The 16,112-nt window shown below is 40.9% G+C and overlaps 1 protein-coding gene across 6 annotated transcripts in view; it reads left to right on the forward strand.

Moving 5' to 3' along the window:
• Positions 1–16,112, forward strand: part of ELMO1 (engulfment and cell motility 1) — a 300,684-nt gene that overhangs the window by 211,807 nt on the left and 72,765 nt on the right. Inside the window, exon 1 of one of the 6 annotated variants that reach the window (XM_068203803.1) lies at positions 8,740–8,952. The exons of the other annotated variants lie outside the window; for them this stretch is intronic. The gene's annotated coding sequence lies outside the window, so the exon portion shown is untranslated. Of the gene's footprint in view, positions 1–8,739; positions 8,953–16,112 lie in introns of those variants that run through there. 6 annotated transcript variants of the gene reach the window in all.

Consider the following 16,112-nt stretch of genomic DNA (forward strand, 5'->3'; position numbering starts at 1 on the left):
CTGAAAGGACAACAGCTTAGGTGTGGAAGGAAGCCAGACCTCACTGCGGGCTGTGGCTCGGGTAGAAAGGTTGTCCACAGTGACAGTATTAAAAAAAGAGTTATAAAAAAGCTTCCAAAAGCTTTGCATCCTACAAAGCTAAGCTATTCTGATTAAACCGATAATTTTAAAATAAAACGACTGCAGAGAAACCAAGAAAACCAGCAAATCCCTTCTCTCTGTTTTTCCAGATAGTACAAAGTGTTATTTAAAAAAAAAAAAAAAAGAAAAAGGATGTTAAAAATCTATTTATAAATCAAAAGAAGAAAAGCAGGCAAAAAATTGTACAAGCAACATTAAGCTGCAAAAATTTTCCTTGGACACATTGCAGTACCTTTTCAAAGCAGCATATGGGGTTTATTCTGGTGACTCTAATTTTAACATGAATGGGAGTCACGTGGAATACTCCTGGCATACGGCTTTGAAAATATATCCCTGCATGATTAAGGAAGACTGAAATATTTTTAAACATCTATTTTTATTTTTTTTAAAACCAATTCTGAAATGTTTTTAAAGGAAAGCATTAATGGAATGAAAACGGTCCAACCCTGAACAAAGCAGTAATGTAACAGGTAGAAATACTACTGGCTTAGCACTGTAGATATGTTTGTGTTTCAGAGGCTGGGTAATGAAGAGTGAGGAAAACTTGGAGTTTGTACCCACTGTTGTAACTGCCCCTGCATTGCCTGACCTTTATAAATTTGTCTCTTCACTTGGAAGATGAAGTAATCATTCCACCTACCACGTGCAAAGAGCAGAGGGTTCAGCAAAGACAGTACAAGGCGGTACTTGTCTCTGCGATGGCAATTGCATCTTTAGCTCGTGGATGATCGAGTCTGAAGAAATATGTACTCTGAAGATCGATTAGAGAGAGGCTCATTAGCGGGAAGGAAGTTCTGAGCAGATGCAACAGCCCTGACAAAGTGAGCCAGAACGCTGATAGAGCTGGGCCTGGTGTGTGGGCTGAATGTGAAGCAGGGTTGCTGCAGGGAGGTTCAGAGAGTCCTTTCTGACAGCCGGTCCTTCCCACCCATCTTCAGAGAAAGCAGTCTTAACAGCTTCTTGAAATGTTTTGAAAAGAATAAGACAGAAAATGTCCATAAAACTGTATTGATGAATACAGACATAAGCATAGTGAGGAGTATTGACAGTCATCTGGTGTCCTTCTAAAGATGCCAGGAAGGAGGGAAAAGTTACTTTTCCTTTTCTAATACTTTTTTCCTTTTTTTCCCCTCACTTTTTTTTTAAACAGAGAATGCAAAGTTTATTTTTATAACATTAGTTTTGCGTGGGCTGCTTCTTCAGTGCTTTGAGGATCTCCTCTGATTGTTTGCAATACCGTATTGCCTGTGTTACTAATATTTATCTATCTTGACATCAGAGATATATGAAAAAGAAAATTGCCTGCCTTTTATTTTTTTCACTAAATCTTCACCAGAGATATCACGATGCTGAGCTCACCTGTTCTTTTTTTCTATTGACTTTGAGTGGAGTTTCTCCAGTCATTCCTACAGAGTTGCCACTTTCCAGACTTAAACATGAGATGAAACAGGCAGCATAAAGAAAAAGTATTTATGCCAGCTTTATTTAAGCAAGAGACTTCATTTAAGCAAGCCTATTTATATAGTGAGGTTATTTATACTACATTTGTCTGTGAATGGGCGTGTGTGGGCACGCTTCTGTTGTGCATGCGACACGTGTTTGGGGAATGTATATTTGGCTGCACATTTCCATGTACAGGAATTGAAAAAGTGGCTGTTAGTATCTCTGAGAGGGGGATGTTTGCAAAGCCCAACTCAGGGAGACATTGAAATCCTCAGGAACAGATGCCTGCTGCCAGAGGCTGGAACAGAATAGAAGCATCATTTTGTGTGCTCCGAATTACCTTATGAGGGTGTGGATGGAGGATATTGCCCTTTCTAGCTGAAGCTAAGTGCAATAGCTCCATGGTAAACAGCCCTAACTGTTCATTCAGCTTATGTGAGCATTCATTTGACTTTCATTCCTGCATGAGGTGGAAGCAGACAGAACATGTTCTTCTCAGGAAAATTTGTTATGTGCTTGCTGGACCTGGAAACTGGACTCGTGTTTTCTGTTCTTCTCATTAGCTGTAGTCTTGGCAATCCCTTTCTACACCACCAGAGCCTTCTGACACTTACCCTTCCATGGAAGCCTGGAATGCAAAAGCAGTGCTAAGGGGATGTGAAAAACATGGATTGGCTCTCATCAACAGCTATTAAAATAATAGTCTGAAGGTCCTTCAGCAGCAGCTGGGAAGGTGAACCAAGGCAAAGATAACTCTGTACTTGAGTTGTTTTCAGTATACTCTTTCTAAACATCATCAACTAGCATTGTCAGTCTGGCCTTAAAGGTGCACAGTCAAAGCAATACAGTTCCCTGTTAAAGCTGCTGGGTGTCTGATTGTTACTCTTAAATAACATACAGCAGATGCTTTTAAAATCAAAACATGCACATAGAAAACTCTTTTCAATAAAAATCCCATTTCTTTATCCAGAATGCCTAGACAAGTAAATACCGGGTTTTTAGAAATCCAGAGATGTTTGCTAGCATCATCCATTGTGACAGTCTTAAGGATCTGCTGGATAAAACCCAAAGCCCCTGCTTCAGGTCTCACACTACTAATCTCTTCTCCATTAGCAAGGGAGAGCATGAGTTTTGTGTGAACAGATTTAATCTTCCTGTGCAGCAGATGTGCTGACACATGGGTTTCTTTAGTCAATGGGGTAAATAATCTTCTGTTTAAGTAGTTCCTAAGTACTTATTGATGTAATTAACATATTAAAAAAATCATGCATCATTATTTAAACAGTGAGCCATGACAGCATCAGACTGAATTCAGATAACTGAGACAGATTACTTTTTCCTTTATTTTGTCCATCCTATTGCACTTCGGTTTTGTTAAAATCAGAAAAGCTAAAGAAATCATTCTGTCTTCATTTCATATGATCGAGTAGAGATTTAACTACCATCTTCCAGAAGAAGAAAACCACTGTGCACTAACAATTAAGATGGAGGGGGAACATGCATGCCTATAAGAGAGGCAAGACCGAGGACCGTCAGGCCATAATTAGTTTCAACAGTGTTAGTATGATGTGCATTCCACGGTGCCCATCCTATGGAAAACGAAGCATTAAATGGAAGTCTTAGACTGTTTGGATAGAAGATAAACCTGGCTGCTGTTGCTTGTTTGGCAGCCTGTGCTAAACACGAGCTGGAGAAGTAGCTAAAGATGGAAGGAAAATGCTGCAGCGATGTGAAATTGTTCTGTCCTCGCCATGCGTACTCGAGACAGAGTGATTGAATGAGAGAACTGAGATTACAATGACATGACTGAAAATGCTCTCAGTATGTTCCAAAGGGTTTTGATACAGAATTTTGATATGCATTTGAACAATGTGGGCAAAGGAGGGAGCAGGGAAAATCCTAACCCCAACAGTGGATGAAGAATATATGATAGATTTGGCAGATAGTGCTTACATGGTCTGAATGTACTGAAAATTTTAAAACTCACAAGGTGATTTCTGAGCCTCTTGCAGTTTTGTATTTAAGAGTGCTATGTGAGGAATCCTGAAGCCGATGATGTGTACTGTGAAACCTTCTGCTGTCTACTGTCTGGATTTATTATAATTGATTTTAAATTCTTCAGTGCCCTCTCATGCTATATGACTGCAATGTGTGTTTGAAATGGCAAGACTTAAAGGTTGCAGACAGCTGCAGGGACTTGTGTATTTTAAGGGCTTTTTTAATATGATAGCAATCCAAAGACAAACTATGATTGTATATGATGCTGCCTAAACATCACTTGAGGTTGTTTGTCTGCTGTACCCACTGTCAAGGTTACAAATAATTTTCTTTTTTTTTCTTTGTGTATGTATCAAAAACTCTGCACCTCCAAATTTGTTTACTGTGACAGAATGGTCTTTCTCTGAGCAACCCAGTTTCTCTTTCTTCCTTTTTCAGACCAGGTTTCTTATATGCAGTTGTGGTGTCTTTCTTCTTTTTGTTTAGTTGGTTTTTGTTTTTCTAAGATGTGGATTTTTTGGTTCTGTATCAAAGACAAGGCATTTTAGATCTTATTGGAGTTAACACTGGAGGTGCAAATGGAGCCTACAGTCATGTTGTCTAGACTAGGAAGTCTCCTTTCACTACTCAGACTACATGTAATCATTTAGCAATAGGAAAACTGAGAAATATTCATGTCAGTTCCTGTAGCCAATTTCAGGATTGTTTGTAGGCTGTCTTTTGCTTAGCTGAAGAGCTTCAGTTGTCAGGGAAGATGAAGAAGAATTGCAAATTCAACACCTCTAGACAGTCATCACCCAGACTTCTCTTGTGTATGTCCAGGACTGTTGCATGAAATTCTATAAAGCTCTGATTTTATTTGTATAAGACAAGTGGAGATTTTCCTTAATGCACATCTTTGTATCTTGAAGTCTTTTAACACATGTATGCATCCTCAGAATGTGGGAAACCTACCTGGTGGTGCAGGAAGAGACTTGGGTGCTCCCTGTGGTCAAAGGACAGGGAAAGGTAGTGAACACTGAACGCACTCATTGGTGCTTGGATGGTGGAAATACTTTGAAGAATGAAAAGTTCTGTGGTTCTGTAATTCATAGAGACCTTCTGGGTGCTGTGGTGGCAGATCACCTCTGAAGGTCACCTCTAATCTGATTTGCCAAACTGTGTTACTGACTGTTTTCAGCAGCTTATATATCACTTGTGTGTTCCCAGTCAGATAAGCTTTCTGGTTTGTAGTCAAACTGTCTTAAATGGCAGACAAGATAGATGTCTCTTTATGCTCTGGCCCAGCATTTTCATTTTAATTTGTGTTTATATGTTACTATGCAAAAACTTCTTTCTGATGCAGTAGTAGTGGGAAAAAAGCCCAAGCCAAACCCTCAAAGCTGTTAATTTGAAATAAAGTGTAGGGCCTCCTGATAAAAGAGTTATGCAGTTTTCTGATACTAAGATTTGGGAAAAACCAAACTAAATGGGAAATATGGCCTTGGAAGTCTCTGAAATACTTGTTTGTATTACCTATAGATAGGTCCTAATTGACGCTTCAAGAATACAGATGTGAAAGGGAAATGTGTAGGTCTTCCTGGAATAAATGAATAAAACTGGCTGTTCCTGGTACAAATCAGCTGCTTCTATGAATGGACTTTTAAAAGGGCTTGACAGTTTACTCAGAATTAACAGGCAATTTATGTCACTGGAAGAGGAGTCACTGGATACCAACCATCAAGTCTAAGACTGGGGAAATCTTAGCAGGTTAACCATCTTCCCCTTTAGGTATCTAGGCTAAAAAAAGAAAAACCCACGATCTAGAAGGATGAGTAAGCATTATATCATCACTGATTGTTCCTCAGCTCCCACACACAAACAGGTCTTAGCCCATGACAAAATACTGACAGAAGCTGCTGTCAGATTGACAAGTAGCTGCTTTGGTGTGAAGCCTTCCTGGATATCTTTTATCCTTTTGGTTGAACAGCATAATTTTATTCTGCTATTTTAGAAGATTTTTTCACAAATCTTATTTATTATGCTGCTTTGAAATGCCTGGATTTTGCTAGCCTTGAATTTTTGATCTCCCTTAAAAGCTTTCTTACATATCTGTGTCCTGTCCTGCTTTAGATTGCAATGAAATTCTTAGTGTGTTTATTCTCAAAACACAACCTTGTGAGGAAAAGAAAGGAAATTTGCAGGGGAGATTGCTAATAAATAAAGAGACAAAGGTGAGATTTCATAACCTTAAATCTAGTGGCTTGCTGTCATCAGAAGTAGAGATCTCTGTCACTTCTGCTCCTCTCCTATGAAAGAAAAGACCTTAAAAATGGGCCTTCTGAGTTCTTGACTGGTTGCCCTAATCTGGGACACAATCTTCTCCCTGTCAAACAAGATGGGAGTTTTGGAAACTGGGCCAAGGGAAAATTTCTCTAGATACAACAAAGTTGCACTGCTAATCATTATTTTTGATTGCAGTGGGGCTTTGTTTAACAAAGCACAGCCTATTGAAGAGTTTTGAACTCTGTGTATCACATAACAGAAAGGAACAATTTATTTCATTAGGAGCCTCTTCAATTTAATATTGGCTTAAAAAAATATTAATTGTACAGACCTCCTAGGAATGTGCCATTTGGTTTTTGTTGTCCAGTAGAATTTAAACTTGCTGATTTGCATGACTATTTTAAGCTCTACATATTGACAATATTTCGAGTCCATGACATGACAATAACAGCTATCAAAAATAACCTTGGAACTGCTGAAGTGTTTAACCATTCACAGACAAATGACAGAGCATGCTCCTCACTCCCAGACCACCCTCTCTCCTGTGTGATTTAGGTGGAAGGAGGGGTGGGAGAAGGATGGAACAGATCAGACTTTTTTTTTCCACAGCAAGATCTGTCAGCAAATCTAGGCTTTTTAATTAGCCCTCATTCCCTTAAAATGCACACTGAATATCTTTCCACAGTTTAATATTTCAGAAATGGAAGAATGACCACAAAAGCTGGCAAGCTCAGGGTAATCCTTATGGTGATGGTGCTGCTCCAAAGGCAAATGAAAAGCCGGAAGTACAGCATTGCCAGAAGTGAACCCTTATGGCATCCTCAGCCATTACAAATAAAGTTCTCTCAGAAGCTCATTTCTATGTCAAGAATTGTAATCGAGTCACAGATGCCCTGAAAAGCCAAATCTCTGGAGAAGCTTTCTCTTATGGCCTTGCTCTTGAGGCTTGGAAGACCTTCCTGAATTCTGGATTAGACTCAGGTAGAAGACATTTAACAGGGAGTGGCATTCATTGTAAAAGCAGATTAATCTACCTCTATTTACCATGGCAAATTAAGTGGAATGCTGTTATTAGTGTAATATAGAAATACTGAGTTTTTTTTAAGAAGGGCTTTCATTTTTTTAATCTTCTTTTGGTAAAATAAATGCAGGTAAGTGTTCCCAGAAAAGGAATGTATCCTCATTTTTTTCCATCTGCAATTCTTTCTTAACACCACAATAATAGTATGCCAGTGTCTCGTGGTTTGTCTGAAGTTATCTTTTTAATATAAATGCATGAACTTGATTTTTCTCTGCATTTTGTAATTTCAGTAACAGAAACACAGAAAGTATGAAATATTTTTTTTCAGTTGTCCCAGAGAAAGTCTGAGGAACAGCCAGAAAATTCCTCTAACTGCCAAACTGTTCCTTTGCTTACTGCATTGGTGGATTAGGAATCTTTTCTTTCTCTCCAGTGTTGCTTCCTTTCTTCTAATGATCTCTCCTTCCTTATATTGTCAGAGGTCAGGACAGGGTTTTTGCTAGTCAATGACTAGCAACCCTTTGGGCATAAAGATTTCTTAGTAGTGTGTTTCATGAGGCCCTGAACAGGACAGAAAATACCCAGTGTAGAGTCAGTTGTGTGAAGATTCAGGTCACTGTGTGTGGGTGCCAGATGCATTTTTGGAGGTTTCCTAAAAGCTCTTTCAGATTTTCACCTTGTTTTGGAGAGATACAATATATGGAACTGGAAAGCAAAATACAGCATTTTTTGCAGTAGTCTTGTCTTCTACTGGTCAGTTACTTAAATTTGAAATGTGACTAAGGTGTACTATTTGCTGGAGCAAGTCCAAAAGAGGGAAGATTATCGGGAGGCTGGAGCACCTCCCCTGTCAAAACAGGCTTGAGAAAGTTGTGGTTGTTCAGCCAGGAGAACAACCAGGGAGACCTTAGAGCACTTTCCTTAGCTGGAGAGGGACATTTTACAAGGGCATGGGGTGACAGGACAAGGCATAATATTCTTAAAGTGAAAGGGGATTCGTTTAGATTAGGTATTTGGTAGAAATTCTTTACTGTGAGGGTAATGAGGCACTGGGACAGAGGGGCAGATGGATGCCCCATCACTGGCAGTGTTCAAGGCCAGGTTGGATGGAACTTCAAGCAACCAGCACTCATAAAAGCTATCCCTGCCCATGGCAGGGAGGTTGGAACGAGGTGATAGATCTTTAGCTAATCTATGATTGTGTGATTTGGGAACACAGAGAGTGCATCTCCTTAGCATATGCATGCATGCATACAAGTGAATACTCCTGGGGTGTGTGCACACACATACGTGTGTCGTGGCGTTTGCACAGGGAGAAAGCCAACGTGTACACAGCTCTGTCTGCGTCTACTTTCCCAGCATGTATGAAAAGAGAGAGCAAACTCACAATCAAATAAGCAGGGAGAGCAGAGGGAAAAAAGATGCGATTGCAGTTGATTATGAGCCTGGCAGCAGATGTGCTACACAAATCCAGCCCGCTGCATCCAGGCTGTTTCCATGGCGATGGAGCGAGTAATTGTGGAGCTCCGGCGCGCTCCTCCGCGGCCCCCGCCAAGGTGGACGCGGGTGCCGGGGTCCCCATCAGCGCTTCTTCTGGGTGAGCGCCGAGCTCTGGGACAAAACGAGCGGGCGGCGAGGGGGGAGCCCCAGAGACGGGGATCTCTGCTCTACTCATCCCCGCCGTGCGATGGCAGGATGCGAGGGAAGCGGCGCTCTTCCTCGGAAATACGGTCTCCCGAGATGCTAAATAAGCGGGCAGGAGTTTCCCTGCCGCGGGAGTGGGCTGCCATTGGCTGCCGCCGCCCGCCCGTGCCAATGGGAGCCCGCCGGGCGCCCGGCACATAAGCGGAGCTACGCGCTCAGCGCGGGGCGCGGGCAGCGCGGCGAGCAAAGGTGCGCGGCCGCGGGGCAGCGCCTCTCCCATGGCCGCGCCGGGAGCGGGTCCCCGCCGAGAGCCTCGCCACGGAGCATCCGCCGCTGCCCGGGAGCACGGTGCCGCCCGCAAAAGGCAGCATTAAGTCATTCGCTCACTGCCGTGTGGGAGGTGAATTTGTCATCGGGAACGATGGAGCTACGAGATCTCTGTAAGTAAAGCCGTGTACTTTATCCTGCTATTTCAGCCTGGGCACGAAGCGATTGATGGTGTCGAGGAATGGCAAAAGCAAATTAGTAGCAGCTGTAAAGAGCCCGAAGGATTCCTTGGTTTTGTTTTGCGTGTAGCGAGATGTGTTCTTCCAAATGGTCTCAGGCATCGGACAAACTAGTTAGCTGTTTGCATTGCCTTGGGTGATTTTTTAGCCTAATTAAGGTTAGTCTGTGGAAGGATGCTGTGTTCTTCGAGGTATTTCAGATCACCCCTGTGTTTGAAAAGAAAAGCAAACCACATGGAGCAGAATATTGCAGGCACAAAAGTCTGAGGTGTCCGCATGAAGTCACCAGTATTTCTGGTGCCAGTATAATAATAACAGGTATGTTATTACAGTGTTTTGTTGAACGTCACTTCAGACCCTGAGCCAAGAAAACACGAGTTGCTCATCGTTCAGCATAAAAAAGTCATTGCTTTTCCTACCCCTCCTGTACCTTTTCTATTTTTTCCAATTGGTTTCTTCTTCTTCGAAGGCTTTTTAAACTATGTTTAATTTAAAAGCTTTCCTCTTTGTTTATGAAACCAGTGAGTACATGAAAAGTGTGAAGAGTTTCCTTTTTCACCATTGTGGGGCATGTGTTAGAAGTTGATTTCTTTGCCTGTTGGGACTCTGCTTTTGATTCTTTAAAGCAGAAACAGTATATTTAGAAAGGGGAGGGAAGTGTGTGTGCAAATCTGTCCCTCTGCAACCCTCTGGGGTTGCTTCAGTTACACCAGCCATGAATTCAGCTCAGCATTGTTCATGTTTTATCATGACAGGGAGCTTTGCTGCATGGAGCTCATGGTTGTCTCTACTTAACCCTCTCAGAGACTGTAGTCATCTTATATGGTTTGTGAAAATCCATAGGAGAAATGGCAGACATTGGAAAAAAAGGATTTAGAAAAAACAACTTTTTGTTTTTTCACCCTGTGCCTGAGCTTGTCAAGTGTATCAGGTATTTTATAGTAACCAAACTAGGTGCAAACATCGTATAAAGCTGGCTGCATTTTAGGGATCCATTTTTGGTGTCTTGTGTTCGTTTTAGAACTTAACAAATAGCTTCATTTCCCAGCATTAGGAACTGCTGAGAAGTCACATTGCTGCCTGGAAATCTCAGACTGAGGGTGTAAATTTCTTTGGATTTGGTTTAACTGGTCAGCTTTGCTTTTGTCTTGCAAGTTGTGGCAGGAAGGTGTGCACATGGAGCTTATCCCTCCAGTTAAAGGAATCAGCATTGCCTCAGAGTTGATGCCAAAAAAAAAAATTGTCACTGTTTTGAAGAACTGCTGGATCAATATAATTTTTTTTAAAATACAGAACATAGAATTCAGTGCATGAATACAGGGAGAGTGTCTATTGGTGTGTGTAATCCTACTCCTATGTGTGGTTTTGAGTGTTTAACCCGATGTAGAACAAATGTGGTAGGGCCCCTTATTAAGCTTCACTTATTGCTTTTTCTGAAGACACAGATATAAGTCACTCTTCCCTGTGTTTCTCAGAGGTGTTTGGGTCACCTTTTATTGAAATGATGGCCCCAGGCATCCTGTGGCACTGGGCTTAGAAAAAAAAAATGCATTTTTCTAAGGCAGCTAAAAAAAAAAACAAAACTGTTAGGTCTTATTGCAATATTTATTTTTGTTCAGCAGTGATGAAAGTGCCAAGAATGAATATTTTTTTTTTTCAATGAGGAAGGTATTTTGCTGCTATATCACCTTCTCCAGGGTCTTGTATCATTCATTTGTATTTACTTAGCACTGGTGTAGCTGAAAATCCCATTGCGTATGGCAGTCTAGGCAAAGAGATGTGCCCACTCCCCATCTTAAAGGTGGATGCTTTGATGTAGGCTAAGATATTCCATAAAAATCTGTGAGAAAGCTTGGACCCTTGCACACCTGGGCACAGGTTGTTCCTGGCTCCAGGCTGGTCATTTTGAACACCTTTGGGTTGCATCAAAATGAAGTTTAATTGCACCTTTGAGTGTTTTTAATTCCATACCTACTGCCTTCCGCTTTATTTTATGATTGCCGATGTGAAAGCATAGGAGAACATTGTCTTTTCAGGTGACTGCAACTCTTAAGATGATATTTTAATTCTTGTTAGCACTCTAGGGATATAGTTCAAACAACATAAACCTCAAAAGTTTGATCACCAGTGCTAGGCAAACACTGTATGTCATGGAGTTCCTCTCTCTCCCATAGCCTTGTTTGAAGGGATTTTTTGCTTGTCTATCCCTGTGCATTAGCAGATAAAAGGAGGGGCCTGGGGAGGGAGGGAGGGAGAGAGACAGCCTATAACTGCTAAGCACTGGATCAGTCTGTCTGAGGGCTTCAAACCCCACTGGTGCCTGAGGTGGAAAAACTCGTGTTGCAGTCAAAGCCATGCTTGTGTTAGATTTTTGACCTGGTGGTGCAGAGAACTGTTGCTCGTCGTTAGTGCTTGGGGATGATCTATGTGGGAGAGGCATTTCAGATTCCCAGGCTATAAGAGTTCTAGCAACAGAGGAGTGAGTAGGCTTCAGTGAGATCTGTGGCATGCTGGCAGCAGTTGGGAGGATGCAGAAGCTGAAAAAAATGCTATCTTGGGGTAGCTTTAATTGGTTGCATTGGAAAACACTTGGTTTGATGGGCTCATATGTCTTCTAAAATGCTTGGTGCCAGACCAAATTGGCATAGCTCCATTGACTTACACGAGATGCCACCAGGCATTGATCTGATCTTCAGTCTTATGCTTATATTTTTCTTGGAAGAGTGAGATTTTCACAATAACAGCAGGTTATTTTTTTTCTTTCTATTTGCCTCAATGATGGTAAATTGAAAACTGAAATGGAATAGGCATTCCAGAGGTTTTGTTTTGTTTCTATGGGCTTTAACCTTAATGGATTATCTTTTATCTGCTTGTAGAGCCTCATACCCATATGCCAGTCTATATTGGAAGCATAGAGCAGAAATTCTGAACTGAGCTTTATATGTGTCAAGAGATATTAAATTTGAATATTTCATTATTTCCCTGGATTTTAACCCTCCTTCAGTTACAAAAACCCTGGTATTCATTCATGTTCTAGGTAAACAGATGCTAGAGCCCCCAGTCTTCAGTTTTGCCTCTGTTGTATATGGTTTTCACCCCATTATTCAAACGAGTTGGCACAAATTTTTACACACATGTGTAAAAAAGGTGGTTCGATATGTTCACCTCCAAATGAGTTGAAGACAGTTGTAACTCCAAGTAAGACTAACCACACAAATATAAACAGTTCCTTATTTTTATGTCTAAAAAAAAATAAAACCACTTTTTTAGGAAAAGTTTCTCCATGCTACGCCTTGGTTTACGTGGATCATGCCACGGAAAACTCTCGCTCCCTGTTCAGTGCATGCACACTCACATCTCCAATGGTACATGCACCCAACAAAGCAACACCAAGCACAGAATAAAAATGGAACAGCAGTAAAACATAGACATGTGAATTGTGAAAAGCCCATTGATTTGCTTGACACCCATTTTGTTCAACATTGTGCAGTGCTAATCTGAAAATTCCTGTGTGTCACGAAAACTTTTCAGAACAATAAGAACTGCCATTTCCAGCAGATTTTACAGACCTGTCATTATCCTTGTCTTGAAGCACTAAGTGGCATATAGAGGGATTTTTGGCAGGAGTTCAGGACTACTCTTGTAAAGAGGAATCGTGTGCCACTACCTCATGGATACTATCATTTGAAGCTAGAGTTCAGGCCAGCACAGGCTCCTGGAAGCACGCCTTTCCCCCTCCAAGTGTGCTGCTCTTATGGATCTCACTTATTTTATCTCTTCAAAACCTTCAACTACAAACCACTGCTTTTTACTGTTCTTCAATGCAAAAATGTAAAAGGAAAAAAACTGTATATTCTCTCTACGTTTTGACTTGATATCTTCCAGAAAACTTTAATGAAATCATACCCTCCCTCCACCTGCTGCTTCTTCAAAAAAGAAAAGTGGGGATAGCAGCACTGATGGCCACAAGCAGAAGTTTTTATTAATTCCCTTTTTCTTGAGATTGTATTGTTGGTACTACCTTCTCTTGGAGCATCTGTTAAGAAAATGCTCACACACCCCACATTCCCCATCATTAGGAACTACAGCCCCCCCCTTAGACACATGCCTCTGTGAGGAGAAGCGTTATGAAGGGAAGAAACATTGACTTTGTGTCAGAGAGATTAAATTTTAAGTTCTTTATCAGAGGCCATGTAACTTGAAAGTGTTTTGTCTTCCATACTTACACTTCCCAGTGCAGCATCATCTGCATACATACCTCAACCAATTTAAATAAAGTTTCAGTACAGTAAGGGTCATGACATTCACTCTGAATATTAAAATAGTCATTCATTTATGCATCCTTGGTTTTGGTAACTTGCAGACTCCATGCATGTTGCAATAAACTGCCAGCATTTTCAAAAGTCTGCAGAGCACAGATCCGTTTTTTGTGGACTTCACAAAATTCTAGCAGGTTTTGCTACCTAGGAATTAAGTGTGTGAAAATCAGACCTCAGAGGAGATGCATGGCTTTCCTTTAAACTAGAACTTTGATTAGCTCTATCTTGGGTGTTTAAATTCCTCTGTAATGCACAAAAGCAATCTTGTAATGGGGTGAAAAATGAGATCTTACTAATGCTAGCCCACTGTCAAATTAATACATCAAATAATATGCTCTTATCCTCAATCACTGGACTGCTTTTATCAGAGTTTTTGATGTGGCAAAGAAAGTGCTTGTTCCATAGCTACAAACCCAACTCTCTTAGTCTTCCCTTCTCTTTGAACTTCAGTTTTCTTGAGACTTGGAACATCATGATACAGAGAGCAGCATTCAAAGCTAGGTATTTCAAGACTCACATCCAGAGGCATATTAGAAGCCACACAAAGGGATTTTCTGTAAGTGTGGTTTTCAAATATAGGTAACCTTCTGGCTTGACCTCTGGATCCACTCCCAGTCTGTATTTCAAGAAAAAGAATCCATAGTTATCTCCAGTAAGATCAAAGCTGTTATTGTACTCTGACACCTGTGAGAAAGAATTGGATATATTAAAAGAAAGTGGGGGAAATTGCAAAAAGTTTTGAATGAGTTCACATTTTTGAAAGATGTGAACCCATGGATCTTGGAAGCAAAGGGAAGACTTTCAGGATAGCTGCAGAATGTTTCTTTATTTGTTAGCTTCACCAAGTTAATTAAACAGATTTGAAAACATAAACAAAAATAGATTTTCTAGATCCCTACAAATATAGCTCTGCAAGTGCTTTGCCATGAAAGTTATTAAGGTTCTGACTTTAGACTGGGGTTTCTGTCTGGTGCCTAACAGAAGCCTCTGCAAAGGATGGTGTTATTTCATTCTGCCTTTGCGGCTCCTCATCCAGGTGTGGTGTCTTTCCCAGTTTCCACCCTTTTTCTGGCAAAGTTGTAAGTTGTCATAGATTTATACCAGCTCCAGTAGACACTTCCTGAAAGACTGGTGAGAAGGTATCTGCAGATTGAGAAATGTAGCTCTGTTTGTATTTCCTGCTGTTCTGCGTGAAAGCACCAGAAAGTCTTTGCAGAGCTTGTCCTTCCTCAGTGTGGATGGATCATCAGCAAACGGCACAGCAGAGTCAAGGTGTGTCTTTTGCTGTGTTGCTCCCTTGCCTCAGTACAACCAGCCTTAGCAGAGCCCTTGGTTTTCAGCCAGCTGGGATGTACCAGAATGTGCTGGAGCTAAAGCTTTGAATGTCCTACAAGGGAAGCGTGTCCCAGTTTTTGGCAGCACCACAAGGTTATCACCTCCACATCTGATAATTCAGCATGGTGCTGAGGAGTGTTGTGTATGGAAAGTCCTTGTCCTGCAAGGAAACTACCTCACAGTTACTGTGTTCTACACAAGGGGTGAGAATGTATCTGTGGCCCTAGCCACAGGGAAAGGAGGGACAGTGGATCAACCAGCCTTCTCTCCTGATCCCCGCAGTGACCTCACAAGGGACTGTCTGCTCTCTCCCTCCCCAAACTCACCTTTGGAGGCTGGAATTAAGCTACTTGGCCAAAAGAAGCTCCTCTCAGCTTTCAGAAAGGAGAGCATTCCTGATGTGAGACTTGTTTGTTCAAGCTCTCAGGGTCATGCTTAGGAATAGCTACAGCTGCAAAGAGATACAGAATGTCTGTGAAACTGCTCAGTTTTACAGGACCAGTTGCTTTGGTGCATGGAGTAGTAAATAAGCAAAGGCTTGAGTTAGGAGCACCTCTGATGTTCTGTAACTGTACTGAGGGGCTGGGTTATATTTATATGTTAATAGTTGGTCTTGAATTTTTCTGCCTTTAAATGCTACTATAACCCAGTTAAATATTTAATAGAAGAGTGGAAAGTCTATTCACAGCAGTTTCAAAAGTAAATTCCTTTGTTCTCACTTTCCAACTTAGCTTTTAAAATGCCCTGTTCAAATTACCACCCTATCTCAAACAGCAACACAGTGTTTTGCCATTATGCTTAGAATGTCATAAGTTCCATTTTCAATGGCAAGTGAAATTATGCTCATTTTCATTGTACTGAAAAGGTACAAGTGAGTCTTCAAATAAGTTCTGGTTTTTCATGCATGAAATTATGTATCAATTCACCTCTGCATGCAGGATTTCCATCATTCTACAGTCATGAGCATCTACTCCAGAATTAAATTCGCACCAATCCCAAAAAAAGTTTTTGTTGCTAAAGGTTCTAGCCCAGTGAATTTCAAGGCTTTGAATTTGTAATACACAAATTTAAGGTGTAAGCAAGAAACTTTGACTAAGAATGTCTCTGGTGGAGTTAATATCAAGTGTTTTAGGCATACAGTTCTGACCATTAAGGTTTATCATTGACCTGGTAAGATAAACAATTGCTGGATTGTGTCCCCTTTTTTTTTGGTTTTTAAAGGATTTTCTGTCAGGTTTCAACAAAGGATAAAAGAGACACCTTTCTAATTTAGTTAACTGTTACTGGGTACTAGTAATTGAATGAAATTTGACATTTTTTCAGTCGGAGAGATGAATGACAGATTCATGATGTGAAAAGTATAGGAAAGTCCCCCAGCTAATTCTGTGACTTTCAACTTAAACACCAGAGCTCACTTGCTGATTGTTCTAGAAGTTTGCC

The sequence above is a fragment of the Anomalospiza imberbis genome, chromosome 1 (genome assembly GCF_031753505.1).
Source record: "Anomalospiza imberbis isolate Cuckoo-Finch-1a 21T00152 chromosome 1, ASM3175350v1, whole genome shotgun sequence".
Lineage (NCBI taxonomy): Eukaryota > Metazoa > Chordata > Aves > Passeriformes > Viduidae > Anomalospiza > Anomalospiza imberbis.